The following is a 22,450-nucleotide window of genomic DNA, read 5'->3' on the forward strand; positions in this document are numbered from 1 at the left end:
GCAGATGTGGGCAGGGTTCAGAGTTACTGGGGGAGCAGAAGGGGCTGTCAGTGCCCCCGTGTGCCCACTTGGACCTTTCACATCAGGTTGCCTGGAGTAGGGCCTGTTTTCTCACATCCCGCCCTCCTGAGAGGTTTGCATGTCACCCTATAGGCTTTGGCTGGCGGGCTCTCAGCACCTGCCTCATAAGGCTGTGGCGGGGGTGAGTGCTGACGTACCCAGGGCTCTTAGCCCCCGTTTCACATGGAGGAATGCCTGCCTTCTGACCGTGGCTGGTTATTTCGCTGATTCCAGCACTGTTTTGGGTTTAGCAGTCCCAGCGATGATCGCAGCAAAGTCCCCACCCTCACATTGGTCTCAGACTGGAGGGCAGGGCAGACAGTCAACATGTAAGAAAATAGATTTGATTGTAGGTTGGGGCATGAAGAAGAATAAAGCTATGGAAGGGGACAGAAGTCTGGTAGGGTGATCAGGAAGGTGACCCACGAGCAGAGACCCTAGTGAAGTGAGGGCGCCAGTCAGGAACATGGTGGTGAGGGGGCATTCCAGCCAGAGGCCCTGGGGTGGACCTGGACCTGGTGCAGCAAGAAGGCCCCCAGCAGTGTGGATGGGGCTGTGGGTGGGTGTGGTGGGGGTAGGAGGCCAGGGTGGCAGCTACCAGATGGCGACATGCCTATCATTTTAAATGATCATTATTCCAGATCTCCACAGATACATCTTTGTTCCTGGCTGCATCTTGCACGCAGGCGGCATTGCCGAAGGAACATATGGTTAGCGTGTCTATTTTACCTCCACACTATAGAGTATGTGCTTCTCACGTTTACACATGGATTTAGGTGACAGCAGGTGCTGTCCATCCAGGGCTTTCTCTGGGCCAGTCGCTGTGGTAAGCACTGTTCATCATCATCCCATTCCGTCATTACAGTGGCCCCCTCCCAAGGAGCCCCCCTGGTCTTACAGGCGAGGAAATAGACTCTACGGCTGCTCTGTGCCCTGAGCACACCCCCTGAGGGGCCTGCGGAGCTGGGCTTTGGAGCTAGGACTTTAAGGGCCGTGCTTTCAACCACGGTGCAGCCTGCAGGTCGGCTGCCTTAGGTGAGGGCCTGCAGCAGGGTCCCTGGGCTGGGCGTGTACCGCCGAGGGCCCCGGCGAAGCTTGTCTTCCTGGTCCCTATGGGGTCACCTTGCATCTGCTGCCTGTAGCACCCCACCGGGCCTGCAGGCTGTCCCTCAGACCTCCTCTAAGCTTCATAACCCACAAATGGAAAAGTGGCACTTAAAAACGAATTTATTCAGGTGGGAGCTGTGTAAGACATGAAAATAAGGCTTTTGAGCTGCTGCACATAAACTGGAGTGTAAATGAAAAGCTTTTTATTTGGTTTCTGAGCCAGACTTTGAGAAGCCAGTGGGCCATGTGGTCTGGAAGCGCATGTTATGGGCAGTGGGTCGGAACAGGGGCCACTTTGAATGGCAAGCAGGGAGAATCGCTCCTGCACAGCCGGAACGGCCAGGAGGCCGGGATGTCAATAAACACAGTCGGGACACAGAAAGCCTTTTCCGAAAAGATGGAAGGCGGGGAGAAGAGGAAAGGCCGTGGCTCCCTCCCAGTGTGTTTGCGAAGGAAAATGCTTGAGGTAACCCACGTTGGCAGCTTCCACAGCTTCCTCCCGGTAATGCGCTGCGCAGGCCCCGAACAGGCTAGGGTTTTATTTTCATGTAAGGAAGCTGAGTGGGCCAGGGGCATCTCTCCAGCAGCGGCTCACCTGGGGCTCTGCCAGAGAGTGGGGCAGGGGTGCCTGGGGCCAGGGCACGAAGGCCGCCCTCCTGCCTGCTGGGTGAGCCTGGGGTGGCCGTGGCAGGATCCCCAGCCTGCTCTGCGTGCTCGTGTGGCTTGGCACGCTCCTTCCCGTAAGGTCCCTTTATGGCCAGGGCCGGTTAGGGAGGCGTCGGGCGCGTGGGAAGGGAGCCGCTCTGTGAGGGGGGCGCTGGTCCGGTCGGTGCCTAGTGTCGCTGGTTGGGAAGGGGCAGGAGCTAGTGCAGGGGGCCCACAGAACGTTCTTTGTGCCTTCGGCTGCCGCTTGCCAAGGCCCTTCCCTTGACTAGATTTAACCTGCATTTATCATCTCTTCTCTTTGGTAGTAGGTACGTATATGTGTGTGAGGTATATTTGGACATGGATTACGTGTGTGTTTAAAAATACTTCATTACGTTGGTGACCCGCATGGGTGTGTTATGTGGTGTTTTTTGAGAGCCGTGGGCTGCGGGAGACACTCAACTAGCTACCCTGAGACACTAGCAAAACTTGGAAAACCTCCGTTAGAGGAGGGTGTGATCTGCTGTTGTCTGGTCTGTAATACATGCCTCCTCCGTCTTCTCTCCCAGCTGTTACGTGGAAGTCACATGTATTTTAAAAATTTAGAATATTTTTTTACCCTGAGAACTTCAGGTTTGTTTTTTAACCCATATTATTGTGGAAAAATTAGGAAAATATCTGCCAAAATAGGATTATAAAGGGCTGGTATCTTCTTATTCAGAATAATTGTTGCTGCTATTTTGTATGTCCTTCCAGTCTTTCCTAATGAGTATGTATGAATGTGAAATAAAATCTAATAATTGATGGCTGACTGGCTGACAGTTGAACATTACTAGATGCCAGCACTTTATGTGTATTGGCTCATTTAATCCTCAACAATCCAATGTTTGATTTTATTATTAAACCCATTGTATTAATGAGAAAGCTGAGGCCCAGAGTGATTAAGTACCTTGCTTAAAATCACAGAGGTAAGTAGCCAAGCTGGGATTTGAACCCAGGTAAGTCTGGTTCCACAGCCTCTGCCCTTAGCTTTTTTTTCGTTAAATATATTGTGAACCCCTTGATGTCTGTAACCTTACCTATAGAGCATCATACAAAATGGCCATGTTGTAATACACACAAATGGAACACTCTTTTCCTATGTGGCCATTTTGAATAATAATTATGATTAAAAAATAGCAAACGCTGAGACTCTATATGCCTGGTGCTGTGCTAAGAACTGTATGCATATTATCTAATTGAGTCCTCATGATAACTATGACCCTTGTAGGGGAACAACTTAGGCAGGATTGGGGGAGATTGTCTAGGGTATCTCATTTCTCTAAAACCCTGCTTAGATTTTTGACCTTATTTTCAAAATGAGTTTGCACATGCAGTAACAATATTTTTGTGTTTGTTAAACTATTCCAAAATAAGAAGTTGTTTTAAAAATTAACTCAGAGGAAGTCTCCAAAATAGTCGAGAGAATTCCTGTGTATCCTTCACCCTGCTTCCCCAATGATAGTATCTTCCAGAACCACACTACACTGTCAAAACCAGGAAATTGATGTTAGTATTTCCTATTAGCTCAGGTTCTGTGTTTATGAATGTTAAAAAAAAACACAACACTCTAAATACACACACCAGATCATCTAGTTTGGTAGTTCTTTGTGTAAGTGTCTCTGAGTGGAGAAGGCTGGAGCCTGTCTCCTGCCTCAGAGACGTGAGCATTGTTATCAGCTCCATTCAGCCGGGAAGGGACGGAGGTCAGAGAAGTAAGTCACTTGGGCGAGGACCCTCTGATTCTAAGATCCTCATTCTGAGCCCTCATACTCACCAGCATGTCTTCTGGTTTGTTGCTGTTCAGGGTGAGCCTCTGAACATAAGTAGTATGTGTTTACCTGCATGTATGCGTGCCTGGGGACGCTTCTCCCCTCCAGAGTTGAGACAGGAGCTAGTGAGGTCCTCGAGTCAGACATTCAGCCCAGCTCCTCATGTCGTGCAGCGCAGCGAGGCCCGCTCAGGGGCCTCACTATGTCCTGTGTTGGCCCAGACCCTGGGGCTGCCGGCCGTGCTCTCCCAGAAGCCTCTTGTTTTCTCGAGTACCTTTTGTGACCCCTCCCGTGGCTTGTTTCCCTGCGTGCTGACGTCCAGGCTCCAGCCTCTCCGTTTGCTCAGTTCCCCCCTGGAGGTATCTGGGGAGCCTCCTAAACTTCACCCTTTTCAAATTGCTTCTCCTACCTGCCCACCCTGTGCCTTTCAGCCATTAGCTGCTGCGACGCCAGCACAGAGAAAAGGCCACGTGTGTACGGAAGATCCCAGGAATGATGTTTATAGGGAAAGATATTTTACCCCCACCCCAGTCAGTCCCTGTCTTCTGCTGGCTTCTCTTCTACCTTCTTTCAGAGCTTTAGCCTCTTTCAGGCCAGCCCAGTCCACTTTTGTCATGCAAAAAAAACCAGGCAAAGTCCACTCCCTTGCCTCCCCAACCACAGCCTGGGCCTGTCAGCTCAAGTAAAGCTGAATTGTGGGATTGAACACTGTTTCTTTAAGAAATCAGGGTTTCAACTAGTTGACTCCTAAAGTAGCTCTGTCCAAACCTTTGCTAGACTTCGTGTGTGGAACGCTTGGGAATGCAGAGCAGAATTCTTCCAGACCCCCACTGTGGGTAAAATTATAATATTTCCAGAATCTCTTGCCTGGCCTTAGTGCATCTCCATATCAATAGGTGCTTCCAAGGGGTGGAGAGAAGTAGTCCATCTCCATATCAGTAGGTAATTACAAGGGGGAGCTAGGACATATCTGGACTGGAGAGGTTGGGTGGGGTCCCTATTTGCAGCCAGGTGGTGAGAGACACAGGTGTGCAGAAGTGGATGACTGCTTGTAGGCAATAAACAGGTTTCTCCCACTTTATTTCTCCCTTTGACTGATTTCGGTTTCAAAGGTAATTTGTCCCGGGCTGGGAGAAAGATCCCCCACACCTCCACCCCAGAGTTACACCCACCCCACTTAAGAAATCTCCAGTGTGCCTGCTGTGGGGTATGTGTGTGTGTGTATATGTGTGCATATGTATACCTGGGTAGGTGTGAGAGAGCATCTGGTGGCCTGCATGGACCTCCTGAGCAGTTGGGGCCAACTGCCCTGCTTGCTGAAGCTTCAGGCAGTGGCTGGTCATTTGGTGGAGAAATGACCCCCTGCCTAGGGCTGCACCCGGGAGTGGCTGGGTAGAGGGTGACCCACTCCCAGGAGCCCTGTCTGAAACAGCTGCAAGAGCCAGTCTATAAGTTAAACAGCGGTTGCTAAATGACATCACCACCCTGACCTCATTACGTGCTGGGTCCCTTCTCCTGCCATCCTCTGAGGCATGCAGAGAGGCTGTACTTCCTCACCAGAAGTCCCTCCAGCCTGAAAAGAGGGAAAAGAGAGGGGGGATTAACTTGCTTTCCCCTTGAACCGCCACTTCCTTAGCTCCACAAAGCTGGGTCTGCACTTGAGGCCTCTGGAATGTAGGGGCAAACAGCTACCCTCCCTAAATATAGGGGAAGGCTATGCTGAGAACATTCCAGGCCAACAGGTGACAGACAGGTGCCTGCCAGAGAAGATCTTTACGAAGGGCAACTAAGTGAAGGAAATACCAGTAGTTCTTTTGTCCTGGATTTTAAAGTAGACTCCGGCATTTTAATGTTCTCCCAGCCTTGTACCATACGATGTGCAATACAAACATGAATAAGACACAGTCTCTGCCCGTAGGGATGGTCCATGGACCAGCAGCATCAGCAGCCCCCGGGAACCTGTTAGGATGCAGAATCCCAGGTCTCATCCCAACTTAACGAATCAAAGCTCACATTGTCACAAGCTTATATTGTCCCAAGAGCCCTTGGTGTGCTTCACATGCCCATTAGAATCCACATGTTCTGCCCCTCCACCACCTGTGACAGGTACTGCTTGTCATTCAAAGAATGTTATCATTCACTATGTATTTGAGTTGGCACATGGGGTGAAGTCTCTCTCCTATCTCTGTTGGAGGAGCAGAGAACTGAATAAAAAGTCATTACAACGCAGGGTGGTAAGTATGCTAAGTGAGGTACAGGCTATGGGCTATGAAGCTTTTTCATTCTCTTGATGAGTATTTGCTGTGTACTGGGTGCCTGGTGCCGTGCTAGCAGAGGGGCATAGCATGAGGTCAGACAGAGTTCCTGCCACAAGGAGCTTATGGGGAAGGCAGATGATAAGCAGTAAAGAAACATACAAACAAGATAACTATCCATGGTGATAAAATGCTTTGAAGGGAATAAACTGGGGGATAGGAGAGGGCCATTTTACATAGGCCCTCAGGGAGCTGAGATTAAGTGAGATAAGTCCCGGAAAAGCACAGAGTAGGCCCTTGATAAGGTTATTATTCTTCCTTCAAGGATGAACTTTTTATCTACTAACTCCCGGTTTTTAATTTGCAGCAGATGATAGATTTCCACCCCCAAACAAAACCCCTCTTGGTATGTTTGGGGCAGCCTAACATTTGTCCAACTGCAGCCCTGGCCAAATGGGCTTCCCAACCTCTGATTGCAAAGGTCTGCCTACGCTGTTTGCTCTTTCTAAAATGAGAATCTAAACTGGGCAGACGACATTTCAGAACCCTCCACCGTCTCTTCCAGTCCCCATAATCGGCTGTCTTAGAGTGGCCTCTGAGGCCTGTCCTGGTACAGTGCTGTGCCTTGAAAAAAGCACTTCTTTTCCTTCCCTTCCCCTGCCTCCCCCTGTCTTCCCTTGCGACCAGATCCCATCCCCTCCTGAGCTGGGCACACATTCGACCTCACTATCATTACAGCGTGCCTCATCACAGTAGCGCCTGGAAGTTTCCGTGTTGTTCTCTGACCTCCTGCTTGGCTGTTGAGTGCTTGTTCTGTGCCAGGCCCTGTGCTGGGTACAGGGAATAAGTCCATGAGTGACAGGACCTGGTCCCTGCCTTGAGTTCAGGCAAGTAGACTGAGATTCTGTTCGCACCGCTAAACACGCAAAAGGAAATTCCTCTGGGACCTGTGCTGGGGAGGAGACAGGTAGGTGCCTGGTTCCACGTGAGTCTATGGTGAGGGCAGCTGGGTGGCCGTCAAGTCAGGGAAGTGGGGCTGGGGAGCCACATGGGCATGGGCAAGGTGGTGAGAGAGCCTGGGGGGACGAGGTGCAGGCCTCTGGGAACACGAGCGATCTACAGCCCCTCTCTGCCTGCAGCCGCCCACCCGTCTAGCCTCTGTGGTCAAATGCAATGGTCACTTATCCAACCTTATCTTATCTGACCTGTCAGCAGCACTGTGGCGCGATCGATCATTCACTTCTCCGTGGAGTGGTTTGTTCACGTGGCCGCCAGGACTCCACACTCTCCTGTGCTCTCCCTGCCTCCTCAGTGAGCCTCCTCAGACGCCTTTCACGTTCCTCTTTGCCCTCTGGCCTTACATTCTGAGGTTCCCCAGCTTCGTCCTCGGACCTCTTCTGTCTCCCCCCTCTCCTTGGGTGTTCTCCACCGCTGGCTTTAAATGCCATCTCTCAGACTTACTCATCTCCAGCTCCGACCCGTCTCCACGTCAGACTCATAGCGGCTCCCTATTCAACATCCCCACTTGAACGTCCAGTAAACGTCTTGAAATTAGTAAGGCCCAATTCAAATTTGTTCATTTCTCTTCCTCAAATCTGTTCTTTCGGTCTTGTCCAACCCTGGGGTATAATTATTTTATAATGTATTCAAGCCACAAGCCCTGGAGTCACCCTTGACTCTTCCCCCGATCCACTCACATTCGGCGCGGCAGTACATCCCGCCTGTTGTACCTCCAGAGCATGTTGGAATCTTCTCACTTCTCACCACCCGCACTGCTCCCCTCCTTCTAAGCCGCCAGTGTCCCTTGCCTAGGTCACTGTGCTCGGCTCCTGACCGCACTTCTGCTGACTTCCCATTCCCAGCGCGGTAGCCAGAATGATCCCTCTGTGGTATAAGCAGGTCATGTCATGTCAGGCTCTGCTCACAGTCCTTCAATAGCTGTACATGTCACTCGGAATAAAAGCCAGAGTTTTCACGGTGGCCTACAAGCCATACGAGGCCCGGCTACCTGCTGCCTCTCTGACCTCATCTGCTGTCACCCCCACTTGCTCACTGCCACAGCAGTACTGCCCTCTTTGTTGTTCCTAGAACCTCTAAGACTTGGTCCCACCTCAGAGAATTTTTATTCCCTCCGCCTGGAGTCCTTTCTCCCCAAGTATCCATAAGCCTCACTGCCACCCCTTTATCAGGTCTTCTCAAGTGCCCCCACCATCTGAATTTTCATTCCTCTCTCCTGGGTCTTTCCTTATCCCTCCCCTGGGTTATTTTCCTCCCTGGCACTCACCACTGTATGGCTTACATATTTTGCTTGTTCATTTGTCTGTCTATCCTGATTAAAATGTGGGGAAGGGATTTTTTTCTTCCTCACTGCTATATCCTCGGCATTTAGAGCAGCGTCTGATCTGCAGGAGATGCCAAATAAATATTCACATGAATTTATAGATTCATATAGATTCAGCTTAAAAAATAATCTTCAGATGTGTGAAGATGTACACCTCTCCATTTAGGTCTTCATTTACCTCTCCCAGCAGCATGTCTTTTGTTAAATTTATCTGTATTTTAAGTTTTTTAAAAAGCTGTTGTAAGTGGTATTATTTTAAACACAGTATTTCAATTGCTTATTGCTGGTATATAGAAATACAATTGATTACTGTATATTAACTATTTTGACTTTCTATCCTGAAACTTAGCTAAATTTATTTATTAATATTAGTATTTTTATTTTTGGAGATTCCTTAGGATTTTCTACTTATGCAACCGGTTGCTTGCGAATGAAGATAATTTTACTTCTTCTTTTCCAATTTTTATGTTTTTTTATTTTTCTTTCTGGCCAGGACTCTAGCACAATGTTGAATAGAAGTGGTGGGTGGACCTTTGTGTCTCATTCCTGTACACCTGCAAGTCCTCACCCTTTCTCTCTTCCTCTCTGTCCCTGTCACTCTCCCTGCATTGATCTATTTCTTTTTAGCAGCTTTATAGTCACCTATACACTGCCACTAGGACCGTCCCTTCAGCATCAGGTCTCATGTGAGGGGCTGGGGGCCTGTCCCTCTGGGGAACCGAGCATGTTGCAGGAGCAGCGCCTGGATCTCCTTGCTCTGACTCAGAGGCCGGCTGTCTTTCCACCTTTCTAGGTTTAACTGAGTCTTAGGGTGGTCTGGGGCCCCTAGCAACTTAATTTCTAGGAATATTATTTTATTTTTTAGCTGGTCCTCAGGGGCAGGGCAAGGGCACGACCTCCTCCTCCCTCTGTGCAAGACGCCTCTCATGATGCCAGTACTATTCTCATTCCTCTCCTCCCCTGCTCTCATTGCCCCCTTCTCTTAGGCAGCTGTTCTAATGTGTATCCTTTGTCTGCATTCTTAGAAAGTGTGTATAGTTAATTTGTGTGCAAGTTTCTAGAACTTCCAATTATATAATTGTAGTATTTTAATATGTAAGTGGTACTGTTATAGGTGGCATTCTGATTCTTTTTGCACTCAGCTCAAAGCTTTTAATCGAGTGTGGCTGATGTATGATAATATAACCATTTAGACACACGAGATAGAAAATTACTGTCATAATCGAATTAAAAAGAAATGGAAATTAGTTTATAATAAAATATGTAATTTGATAACATAAATGTGCAGGTACAAATACGCTAAGGTACAAATACACGTCTTCTAAGACATAATGAAATAGGTGCTTTTAAGGAAAAACTTGGGATTTAAGAAAAGTATGGAAAGACTCCACTACTATTGAAACTTAAGGTTTTTGGTATTTTGAAATAAAAGTGAAATAGATACCTATGTGATTATAAACAATTGGCCTGCATGAATGTTTGGCAGGACGTTTGAAAGTCTTATGGCCTTGGTGTGTGTGTCACCTACGCACTGTACGACTGCTAGTATTCCTGCCCCTACTGGTTAGGTTAAACTCCTTCGCCCAGTCACTGTGACAAAGAAAAAAATACTCCCACAGGTGTCCCAAATGCCTCCTGGAGATGGATTACAGACCTAAACCAAAACCCTAAAACTGTGACACTTCTGGAAGGAAACAGGAGAAACTTCTTTGTGATCTCTGCTTAGGCAAAGATTTCTTAGATATAAAAAATTGATATATTTGAACTTCATCATAACTAAAAAATTTTGCCTTTGAAAAGATACTGAAAAGAGGCAGACCTAATGAGCTATTAATGTGGCAGTGCCCAGAATACTCCCTAGGTCTAGCTGCATAGCGTCCCTGGGTCTCTGGGGATGGCTGGCGGGGGAAACAGAGGGCCTTCTCACCTTCACAACTGTATGAGGCTGAGGTCATGTCAGAATGAAAAGACAAGTCACAGACTAGGAGAAAATATTTGCAAAGCATATTTCTGATGAATGACTTGTATCTAGAATATATTTAAAAAAACACTTCTTAAAACTGGAAAATAAGAAAACAAACAACCCAATTAAAAAAAAAAGAGGAACTGATGTGAAAAGACACTTCAACAAAGAAGATATCTGGGTAGCAAATAAGCACATGAAAAGATGTTCAACATCATTAAGCATTAGGGAAATGCAAATTAAAACCACAGTGAGATACCACTAGTACTTATTAGAATGGGTAAAATTAGAAAGACTAACCATACCAAGTGTTGATGAAGATGTGGGTACTGGAATCTGCTACTCTGCTAGTGAGAATGTAAAATGGTTCAGCCACTTTGGGAAACTGGCAGTTTCTTAAAAAGTTAAGCATACATATTCTATGTGACTTAGCCATTCCACTCTTAGGTATTTACCTAAGAGAAATGAAAGCAAGCTGATTTGTGTATGAATATTCATAGCAGCTTTATTAGTCAAAACCCAGAAAGAACACACATATCCATTTACAGATAAATGGATAAACAAATTGTGATATATCCAAAATGCCCCCAACCCTGAGTGTTATTTCCCCCTTGAGAACCTGAAGTCCAAGTTTCTGAACTTCATATCCAAGGCCTTGACATCAATTTCAGTTTCTCTTTCTATCATAGTCCGCTGACATTTCTCTTCTAGATGCTCTTTACTTTGAGTGTCTCCAAGTTCCCTGAACCTCTGGGTTCCTTTATAAGATTAAACTTTGCAAGTGAAGTTATTCTGCTTCAGCTTCTCTCTCTTTTATTCCAGCTTTCTTTTTTTTTAAATTATTTTTTATTGAAGGGTAGTTGATGCACAGTATTACTTTACATTAGTTTCAAGTGTACAACACAGTGGTAGAACATTTATATACATAATTCTAGGTTCCAGCTATCACCCTACCAAGCTGTTACAATATCTTGACTATATTCCTTATGCTATACATTACATCCCGGTTACTTATTTATTTTACCATTGGAAGTCTGTCCTTTTTTTTTTTTTTTTTTTTTTTTTTTTTGTGAGGGCATCTCTCATATTTATTGATCAAATGGTTGTTAACGACAATAAAATTCTGTATAGGGGAGTCAATGCTCAATGTACAATCATTAATCCACCCCAAGCCTAATTTTCGTCAGTCTCCAATCTTCTGAGGCATAACAAACAAGTTCTTACATGGAGAACAAATTCTTACATAATGAATAAGTTACATGGTGAACAGTGCAAGGGCAGTCATCACAGAAACTTTTGGTTTTGCTCATGCATTATGAACTCTAAACAGTCAGTTCAAATATGAATACTCATTTGGTTTTTATACTTGATTTATATGTGGATGCCACATTTCTCTCTTTATTATTATTATTTTTAATAAAATGCTGAAGTGGTAGGTAGATGCAAGATAAAGGTAGAAAACATAGTTTAGTGTTGTAAGAGAGCAAATGTAGATGATCAGGTGTGTGTCTGTAGACTATGTGTTAATCCAAGCTAGACCAGGGCAATAAAACATCCACGTATGCAGAAGATTTCTCTCAGAACAGGGGGGGTGAGGTTCTAAGCCTCACTTCTGTTGATCCCCAATTTCTCACCTGATGGCCCCCCTGCGACTGTGCCTGTCTTAGGTTGTTCCTCCCTTGAGGAATCTTACCCGTCTCTGGCTAACCAGTCATCTTCCGGGGCCATACAGGGAAATGTAGAGTTGGTAAGTGAGAGAGAAGCCTTATTGTTTGAAAAGGTTAGCTTTTTACTTCTTTGCATATTTATGCCCTGTGGCTTCTATGCCCAGCATTTGTCTTGAGGTATCTTTACCACTTGGAGGAGTTATGATACTCGGTAAATTTGATATGAGGCACAAATTCTATTTAAGGGTTGTAATTAGGAAGGAAGAAGAAAAGCTATAGAAGTAGCAGGCGGAAGAAAACATGGGAAGATTGATTATTTCTTTGACATATCTTCTTGTAGAGTAACTTCAGCATATATAGGTTTTAAGCTACTACTTAAATTGCGCACACACATTAACATAATAGGAGTATAGTTACATAACCAAAGCATATCTATAATTACCAGCCATCTCCAGTGAAACCAAGAAAACCATTAAGGCACCTAAAGCATTTGTGAAAACTTATCTATGATATGGTGGATATTGTCCAACTGAACTTGAACAGTCTGAGAGAAATCAGACAAATTAAAACAACCCATTCCTGGGGACTGTTCACATGCCATATGTTCTTTTAACAGTAAATAGTCTGTAGTTGTATATTCCAGCTTTCTTAACCTAGCAAACTCCAACTGCTTACATGTTTCTACTCTAATACCTCCATCTTCCCCAGAGTTAGACCCTCCTTCACGTCAACCTAGCAGAGCGCTGAAACATGGTACAGAATTCATTTATGAATATGTCTGCCTGCTGAATTGTCAGTTCCTTAAAGGCAGGAAGTGAGGCTTGGTCTTTTGTTTGTTTCATCCTTTGAGCTTAGCATAAAAGTTGGTATACCACAAGTACATGAATGAATAAGTGAAAGAATGAATTGGTGTTCCATTGTATGTTTGACTCTAAAGAATCTATCAATCTCAGTGGCTGGGATAGTTTTATATGTGAGTTAGATTTTGTGTTTAACTGAAGGTAATGCCCCATTTCAGCAACAATACCAAAAGTTACAACCCTAATCATCTCATGGGTCACTGGGACACATTGTCATCCAGAGATTCTTATAATGTATGTGACTGTTATAGCACCAAACATAGTAATAACCCAAATATTCTTCAACAAGGAACTGACTAAGCAAATCTCAGTTCAAGAACTTAATGTTTTGTGTTGGTTTAAAAGAGTCAGTTCTGTACAAACTGATGTGGAATTATGTAAAGAAAAACAAAACCAATGTGGATTCAGAAGAGAAGTTTCAAAACTACAGATTATCCTGATTTTTTGAGAGAGAAAACTGTGAATGCGTATGGATCTCTATATGCCCTATGTTAGATTGTCCTTAGAAAAATCTGGAAAGATGATTTACTCAGGGAATTGGCACATGATGGAGAAGTTTTCTTTTTTCTTCTAACTTTATATGCTTCAGTACTTTTCAGATTTGTTATAAGTTTATTTTTTTAAGTAATGAAAAAATTCACACAATTTAAAACTATATACCTGACCAGTAAGACTTATTTTTGTGAATGTATTTCAGATACCTCCAAAAGTTAATTCTTAGGTTAAATTTTAACATTTTAGATTTATGTAATATTTACCTAAAATGGAAGCAAATTTTACCTTACTATCTTACGTTTACCTTCAGATATCTTTTTGGGGAAATGGAGTGGGGAGGAAGCCCCAGTTCTGAAAGGGCGGCTGCTGTATCCAAGACTGTAGTTTTGTTCCGCTCCTAGCCCCGTGTACTTGTCAGGAATGCTCAGGTACCACAGGACCTAAATAGGATGATCTAATTTTTTTCCAGTGGGTAAGTCCGTGGGCTTTGCAATCAGGGACCTGTTTTTGACCTCTGGTTTTAATACCTACTAGTATGACCTTGGCCAAGATTCTCAAGGGCTGTGAGTTAGGTTTCCTTATCTGTAACATCAGAGTTCTGATAGTACCTGTCACCTAGAGCTGGCATGAGGCTTGGATGCGAAGGGTCTGAAATGCATATGGTGCTTAATAAATGATAGCTTTTGTTAACTTGTTATTTTGTTGTTTTTGCTGCTATTGTGAAGGAAGACCAAGTGCCTGAAAGAAATGAGGTCAGATTAAAGGAAATCTAATGAGGAAAAGGACCATTTTTAATATTGGTTGCAGGTACAACTCCATTTCCCAGTTACTATCTCCAACCCCCTTTGTAAATTAAGCCTTCTGTTGCTAAGTGCTAGCAGATGCATCACTGCTAGCTCAGTAGGAAATGTAGGAAGGACTGGAGAAAATATTCCCAGTCTGAGGAAGGATGAGAGAGAATTGCATGGACTGTTGAAAAGCATTTATAGACCGGGGGCTTGGAAACCTCTGTAGTTCGGGAGCAATCCAGGAAGCCAGTCCTTCTCATAAGTGCCCGGTAATGCCAGTGGGGTGAATTGGTCAGGAAAACGCGGTGGTAGGACTAATACCCCAGCCCTGGGGCCAAAATCTCAATGAATTCCCAAGCAGGGCCAAGCTTTCCAGTTTACTTCTTGTGCCCAGAATACCTCTGTAACTAAAAGTCCTTCTGCGGAGTCATCCTGGGCTGCTGTGTCTACCTGGCCGACCGATCCCAGCCCACTCGCACCTGTGGAGAGAGAGGAGCTGAGAAGGGGGCGGGCCTGATGAACCATTAATGTGGCAATGCTCAGAATACTCCCTGGGTCTCTGGGGACGGCTGGCAGGGGGGAACAGAGAGCCTCCTCGCCTTCACAAGTGTATGAGGCTGAGGTCATGAGCCCCATGAGTGCATTAAGGGCTAATGTGTTAAAAACTAAGGTCTTGAAACGTTGGCTTGTACAGGACCCTCTTAAGAGAAGTGCTTTGTTTATTCTGCATGTGTTTGTAAAAGTAATAATGATAATAGCTAAAACTTACATCGTGTTTGCTATGCCAGGCACTGATATTTGAATATCTACAGATACACATATCATATATTAAAGTGTTTATGTATCTTTTATTCCTCACGCAAGCCCTATGAAATAGACGAATAGTACTTCTAATCGTAATGGTTTTTCAGGTGAGGAAAATGAGACATGTGGCTGTGTAAGTTGTCCAAGGTCACATGCAGGTAAACAGCGGAACTGGAATCCAAAAGCCCAGCTGCTCTGGCTCCGCAGCCCCAGATCCTAATGTTACACTGTATTGTGTCTCCATTTGTTTGAGCCGATATTTAAAAACTGGGAAATTTCTTATCAGAATCTGGAGAATTGGCCTCTCTTGAATGATCAGAAGAGCTGGGACAGTGGGCTGCATCCCCTTGTGGCGACCCGCCAGGCCAGCAGCCCCTTTTGAATGGCCTGGGTTTAGGTCACATAAAAACATCAGGCACTTTATCTGCAAGATAGGGAGCTTTTCATCCCTGTTTTCCATGTGAGGTCATTGCAGCACCGAGAGGGTCACAGCCCTGGGGTCTGTGCTTTGGTTTCTGTATTATTCCTCCTCCCTGGAGGTCTGGGGGTCCTCCCGCCCTGTTAGAGAGTCTGTGGTGAAGCTGATAATCAGAGCAGAAGAAACTGCAGTGCGGAAGGAACCAAGTGTCACGAAGTCGACCTAACAGCCCCGTCTGCTTTCGTCGGCATGTGCGGGGGACAGCTGTGGAGCACGGGCAGCTCTCTAGAACTTTGTCGAATGAAAAATAGGCCGGGAAGACTTACTCTGGAAGAGATGGGGGAAATCTGACATTTCAAAAAAGTAAACCGGCAGCTAGTGTACGTTTTTAAATGTTTTATTTACTGAACCTTTTCCCCCCTTTATGACTGAAGGAAATACCCTGCTTCCTCTAGCCAGAATCACCAAGGATTTTTTTGTGGTTTTTTTTTTTGGTAAGAAAATGATACAATTCTGGATTATTTCTCAGGCAAGTTTATTCTAAAATTCCCACAATCCTTTTAGGTGGTTTGAGAGTTGGTGCAAGTGATAACAAGAGCGGCTGAGAAACGAGATTTTTGGCCTGGTGATTGTCTAACCAGGTGTGTTGGGCTCCTTCAATTTTAAGAAGTTTTTGTGTTTCCAGCTCTGCTGGAGGGATTAGTGGTTTAGTCCTGCCGCATGGGAACAAGTTTTAGTGTTACCGCTTGTAAGGCTGAAACCGTGATACTCTTGTTTTTCACACAGCACCATCTGCTTCAGGATCTCGCCATGCTCAGAGATTTCCCCCTGAGTCCCTCTCTCCACGATAAATTCAGTATCTGGAGGAGTGAATTCACTGTGGACATAGCAACAGATGTGCGTGGTAACATGTAAAATGCAATTGGTTAGTTATCAATCAGTCATGTGGTCATCGAATATCTCAGGCAGGCGGGGCAGTGTGCTACCCCGCGGTGATGGAAACAATAGCTAAAATGTGGTTCCTGCCTTAAGGGACCTGGTTGGTACATATAAGACAAGAGCATGCAAAAAGTATCATAGCTGTAGGAAGTAAAAAATTAATAAGTAGAAGAGAGAATATGCAACCCATGATTAATTTCCAAATGGAGGCTGCAGATGTGAGGTCCTAGAGGACGTCTGAGTTGTCTTGATAAGGTCCCTACATGAGAAGCAGCAAAGTCTGGGAGAATGTGCACCGTGCAATTAGAGGGACACCGAAGGGGAACAAAGCTGCTTGTGTAAGTGCGAGGGGAGGCTGGTCTCTTCAGTGCAGTCCGGAAACTCACCCGGTAACAAAGAACTGTAATTCCGAGTCAATGACACCTTCTAAATCCTCTCAGACTATGCCCAAAATTATAGAGAAGGAATGGCGAGTCATTTCCCTTCAGCCAGAACAGGATAGCTGTGTACTTTGCTCAAATGCCTGGGATCTAATGGAGATGGGACGGCAGCCAGGAGCTAAAGCAAGTCAATACAGGACTGCGAGAGCTCTGATGCTGGGGCAGATAATGAGGAAGGGGCCAGGATTTGAAAGCATGACCTCTAAGTCTTCCTGTGTAATGAACAGGACATAATGGGGGCTGAGATCTGAGACCCTGGTGCACCTGTGTCTGTAGCCACCCAGCCAGCAGCCTAGCTGTGTCCCAGGAAAATCTGGACGAGCTCTATGGGAACTTGACAGCCTTTAGGCTACCTGTACTCCTTACTGAAAAAAGTAGAAGGCAGATTTCCCCTAAAGGAGGTTGGCGTAGGCTTAGTGGTTAAGAACTTGGACTTCGGCATCAAGACCTGGTTCTCCCATTTACTAGCTGTGTGGTCTGGGGTGAGTCACTTACATTTTCTGAGCCTCAGAAATCATCATAAAATGGAAAAAAAAATGGTAGCACCTACCTTGTGGGTTATTGTGAAGATTAAGTAAGATAGGGGGTGAGAAGCACTTAGCAGTGTGTATGATACATGCGAGTAACCTGATAAATCTATTTTGACTGTTAAAGAGATGATCATGAAGATAAATATTTTAAATTGCTTTTTCCTTCTGGAAGTTCTGACCTGGATTGGTGACAAAATGGGAATTATTCCATTCTTTCCATTTATTTCTCTATCTGCAGCCTTTGAGAAGATAAAGAAGTATCTCCTACAATGGGCAAGGGGTGGGATGAGGATTTAGAGAAAGGCCTTCAGGTCCATACCTTCAAAACCCCGAACTTTGTTTTAACTAAAAGGGCCGCTTTCTGAAGGCACAGGGGAAATCCCGCTGCCGAGGGACCAGGCAACGTCTCTCCCCTTGGAGAACCTTGGATGTCTTAGGGTGGTGCTTCATGAACACTGACATGGTTGGCATCACCTGAGATTCTGCATTTCTAACAAGCTCCCAGATGCTACTAGACCTCAGGTCACTTTTCAGTAGCAGAGTCCTGAAAGGCCTTGGGTCGTTGGGTCTGTGTGGCATGGCTGAAACCTCTCTACAACATCCGTGAAAATGCTTATCCAGTTTTTGCTTGATTACTTCCACTGATGAAAAGCTCCCTCCTTGCCCATTGGCCCTTTCTGTTTCTAGATGGCAGTGTGTTCAATGGGAGTGTGTGTCTCTTACTGAGCTGATTCTTGCCTCCATGTAATACCGATCTACTGATCCTAGTTCATAACTTTGGCAACCGTGGGAGTGGGGACATCTAGAAAATATTGCCTAATCCTGACAGAGCATTTAACTTGGTTTTGGTCTAATATGGGGGGATGTCCCCCGATGGGCATCTGCAGTGATGGTCGGGGGTGGCAGCAATCACCTGAAAATGTTTGTAGCATTTTGTTTGCATGTACATTTTGCTAGGGAGAGTTATCATAGCTTTCAACAGTTTTTCAGTGGGGTCTGTTCTCTCTAGAAGATTAAGAGCATTGGACTCTTCCTCATGGAATATTGTGTCCCTCATAACTCTATCTGGAGGGCTAGACCTTCCCTAGTCTCTCATCTCTTGTCTGTCAATCTCTGTTTTTATTTCTTTTACATATTTCTTTGCGTAACATGGTTTCAGACACCCTGTTCATCCTGCCAGTTTTTCCTAGTTTGTCTGTGTCCCTCTAACTTGGCCCCCAGAACCATGTATAGGCTAAACTCCAGGTGTCATCTATTCAGGAAGTGTGTGAGACATCTCTCCTTGATTTGACCTGAGACTTCTTTTGGTTCTTCCTAAAAGTGCAGTATTTTCTTTGGAAACCTTAGTATAGTTTGACAGGCAGTACTATCATTTGAAATATTTATGTTGCAGATTTAAAAAAAGGAAAAGAAGAAAACCTAACATTTAAAGGGAATTTGTTGGTACATGTAACAGGGCCCTGGTTTGAGAGGTTGTATTGCCTTCAGGTTAGGCTTGATCCAGAGGCTCAGACACTTTCACCAAGGACCCAGTTTCTTGTTCTCTCTCCTCATAGTCAACCAAGTCCCAAGTCTTTTTTGCAGGCACTACATTAAGCCCCATCTTCCACCATCCTGAGTGTTTTGTATTAGGTTTTGGACTGTGTATGCAGGACCTTATATCCCTGTAGGGTATCTTGTTAGACCATAGTCCTGATTATACCATCTCCCCTATCAACATCCCTGTCCAGTTTAGGATCATCTTCAAATCTGATTAGTATGCCAGCAGATTAATGATGTTGAACCAGACAGGGTCCAGGACAGAATCACAGCATGCCCCCAGACACTCCTGCCAGGGTCGATGTCATATACCCTTTGAACCTGGATGAGCATTTCTCAGAGGTCATTCTAAAGGACACTAGTTTGCAGGATGGTCCTCAAAAATGGAACCCTATAATCAAATATATTTGGGTAGTGCTACATACCATAAACCCTTTTTCGGAGACTCACAATGCTTATGAGTATCTTAAAACATCTGATCAAAGAGATTGTTAGACATAGTTTTCCAAATTAATTTGACCATTAAATTCTCTCCCCTGCTCTGCTATGTAACACCTGATAACCTGAAAAAATATTCTAGAGAGCACAGTCTGAGAAGGGCTCATGTAGATGTGCAACCAGTTATCAGTCATTTACTTGTCTCACATCCGGCCCAAAGTCTTCCATGGTTGACTAGAATGGTAAAATGAGAGACAAAATGCCTTCCTGAAAACTGGTTTATCTTGCCGATCTATCATCCATTCAGAAGGGAGACTGTTTTCAACTGGACCCTATTTACCTGGTGCTGATCGCATCCTAAACTGCTGGATGAAGCTTGGGTGCTCTGGAAGGTCAGGCGTTCTGTTAAGAGTAGAACCCAGACATATGTGGAGGCTCTCAGGGAAACCCGGAGCCAGGCAGCAGGCTGTCAGCATTCACAGCAATAACAGGGATTGAAATCGTATAGTAATTCACAGTTATGGAACGTTTATTTTGTACCAGGCACATTGCTCAGTGCCCCCATATGTAATACCTCGCTCAGGCTCCGCGGGACCGGGTGAGTTGGGCAATACTATTGTCCTTGTTTTATGAATGATGAGCCCGCAGCATCGAGAGCTCGGTAGAGTTGCTCATGGGGACACAGCTAACAAGAAATGGGGCCGGGCATCAAACCCAAGTCAGACTGGCCCCAGAGGCCATGTGTTCAGCAATACTCTGTATTGTTTTTTCCGCAATCGCGTGAATTTATTAAATGTTGAATTGGGGTATGGCACAGTATTTGGTAGAATTGTAGACACCCACAAAAATAGTCACAGTCCTTTCCTTAAGGGACTGACATTTTATTTGGGGGAACTTTTGTAGTTAAATGAAGAAAATACTTCCCAAGCAAACAGAAGCGAATGCATGAAAGCAGAACGCCGGAGGCCTCCCAAGCGGCCTGCTCAGGCCCTGACAGCCGGATCTTCGCCTGTGGATGCCTCCTGCCTCCCGTGCTTCTACTTGATCTGTTCTCACAAACTCCCTTCCTCATCTTCCTGTTACCCTTGTCCCCTTGACCTCCACTAGAAACCACTAACCTCTTGCTCGGCTCCTCAGTTCTTGGTCTGTGGCAGATTCCCAGCTGACATCCGCAGCACTTGGAGGTGACCTAGTTTGAGTGAAATGCTGGCTTTTCAGTTATAGCTTCAATAGGCTGAGCTGGCAGCCTGTCAGCAGGCTTATGTCACCTAATGACTGTGTCAGTTCCCTCTTTGCCTGGCTTCCTGTTAGTAAATATCCTCAGGATGCTCTTGGAACCCAGAAGGTGTAGGCGGCCTGGCAAGGGAGCCAGAATGAAAAGGGGAAAAAGAAATGGGGAGAGAACAGAGAACACCCACCCCTCCTTGCCAAAAAAAAAAAAAAAAAATGTATACCAGGAGAAAAATTCTTCCAAACAGAGGGAGAGTAACTTGCTGTGAGGTGTCTTCCTACAGAACAATTTTTGCTCCAGTAAGTTTGTTTCAAAAATTTTTTTTGACCTGGTCTGGTCTCCTTCATCTCCATTCCCCCACCCACCATGCCCTTCCTTCCTGTTTGGCGCTTTTAAAATGGTATTACTTCTCTTCCACAATAGTGACCTGCTGGGAGTAATAGCAGAGACATTTCCTGGCCTGTGGCTCTAGTTGTCTTTTTAATAACGACCCCCCCACCTCCTTGCCCTGCGCTGCTCTTCATAAACATTTTCCTGAGGCTGGGGCAGAGCTTTAGGTGAGCCCCCTGCGTCCTGCTAAGGCTAGTTGTGTTGCGGCTTGCTTTTCCCCTTTGCCTGGCGGCTACAGCACCCAGATTTCTGCACCCTGACCTCCCTTCTGCACAGTACATTGCGGCTTGAGTGTGGATGGTACAAACTCCGAGCTTTGGCTCTTATATTTGAGGGAAATAAAGTCTGCGAGCGACCCCCAGGGGAGCTGCCCAGGGAATGTCAGCCCTTCCAGCCCTGTGGAATTGGGTTAAAGGTTTCAAGCAGTGCTGGGGGTGCTGCCCGTCCAGCTTTGCCTGAGGCCACACAGTGTCATCCTCTGAGGCCTAGGCAGCCCCATGGTCCTCTCCAAGCACTCTCTCTTTAAGTTAGTTCATTCTTTGTATGTCACTTTCTATAAAAACATGGATTCATAGTCTTGAAATTTAGTCTCAAATTTTCCCACCAAAACACTGCTACTTTGAGTGAATGTGTGTCCCAGAGTTAACAGCCTAAGGTAGCAATTTCTCCCTTCCTTCAGCCCGCACTTCTGCCCTTCCTAACTTTAATTAACTAGCTCATTCATTCATCCTTGTGTTTGTTCATTTAGTAAGTATTTGTTGAGCGCTCCACAGCCCAGCGCCACTGACATAGGGCGGGGACATGGGACAAGCATCATGATTAAGTTTTCCTGCCTCTGATGAAAAATGCCGAGATATAAATAGTATAGTAAGAACAGGAGGGCCTCCACCTTAAGGCTATGATTCCTTTTCAAAAACCAGGGAGTTAGGCTGTAAGATTCCTAACATGCTTTATGGTAATCAGCCAACAACTGGCCCTCTTAAGGCAGGACAAGCAGTGGTGTGTCCTAAGTGGTGTGTCCCCACTGCTTGAGGGTAACCACTATTTGGGGAAGAACAGGATCAATAAACTTCTTGTATTAAGTTTATCTTACGGACCATCTAGAGGACTGACTATGGATAATGACATAATGTCTCTCATCAGAGACAGACATCATGAGATCACATGTCAAACCTACACTCCCGAGCCCTTTGCCCCATTCTTGAAATCCTTAAAAGATATACATCCTAAGCTTTAAGTGTGCCTCCTCTGAGGTTGCCCACACTCCTTTTTCTTCCAGTGTGTACTTTGCCTTAAATGAAGTCTTCTTGCTGCTCAACTTATTGCATTTTGTCTCTGTGCTCTTCCAAGCCTGTTGGGAGGTTAATAAGAAACCCCTTTTCCCAGTGGTAAGCGTCTTTGTTACTCTGCTGTTTCATTCAATTTTCTAGACTTAAGCACAAGTCTTCACACTCTCTCTGTCCCACTTCAGACAAGTAGGGAGGGGCTACTAAGATCTCTGATTTGGGCCTGCAAGACCCCATCGCCTGGGGGACCCGGACAGGACGGCAGCTGTAGGATCCCGCGCGTCAGTAGACTGCCTGAAAATCTCTCTCTCTCTCTCTTTTTTTTTTTTACCTTTGGGAAGTTCTCAAAACATAATCTCACTCCATCCAGTGCTCTGCAGTCCCCCAGATCATACGGTGATAGGGGCTTAGTTCCCACACAGTGCAGATTCCAGCAGGCACTG

The 22,450-nt window shown here is 45.4% G+C and overlaps 1 long non-coding RNA gene across 1 annotated transcript in view; it reads left to right on the forward strand.

The window, feature by feature from the left end:
* The window catches only part of LOC118917417 (uncharacterized), a 308,681-nt gene that overhangs the window by 12,427 nt on the left and 273,804 nt on the right, over positions 1–22,450 (forward strand). The gene's annotated exons all lie outside the window — the stretch shown is intronic.

This window comes from Manis pentadactyla, chromosome 13 (genome assembly GCF_030020395.1).
Source record: "Manis pentadactyla isolate mManPen7 chromosome 13, mManPen7.hap1, whole genome shotgun sequence".
NCBI lineage: Eukaryota > Metazoa > Chordata > Mammalia > Pholidota > Manidae > Manis > Manis pentadactyla.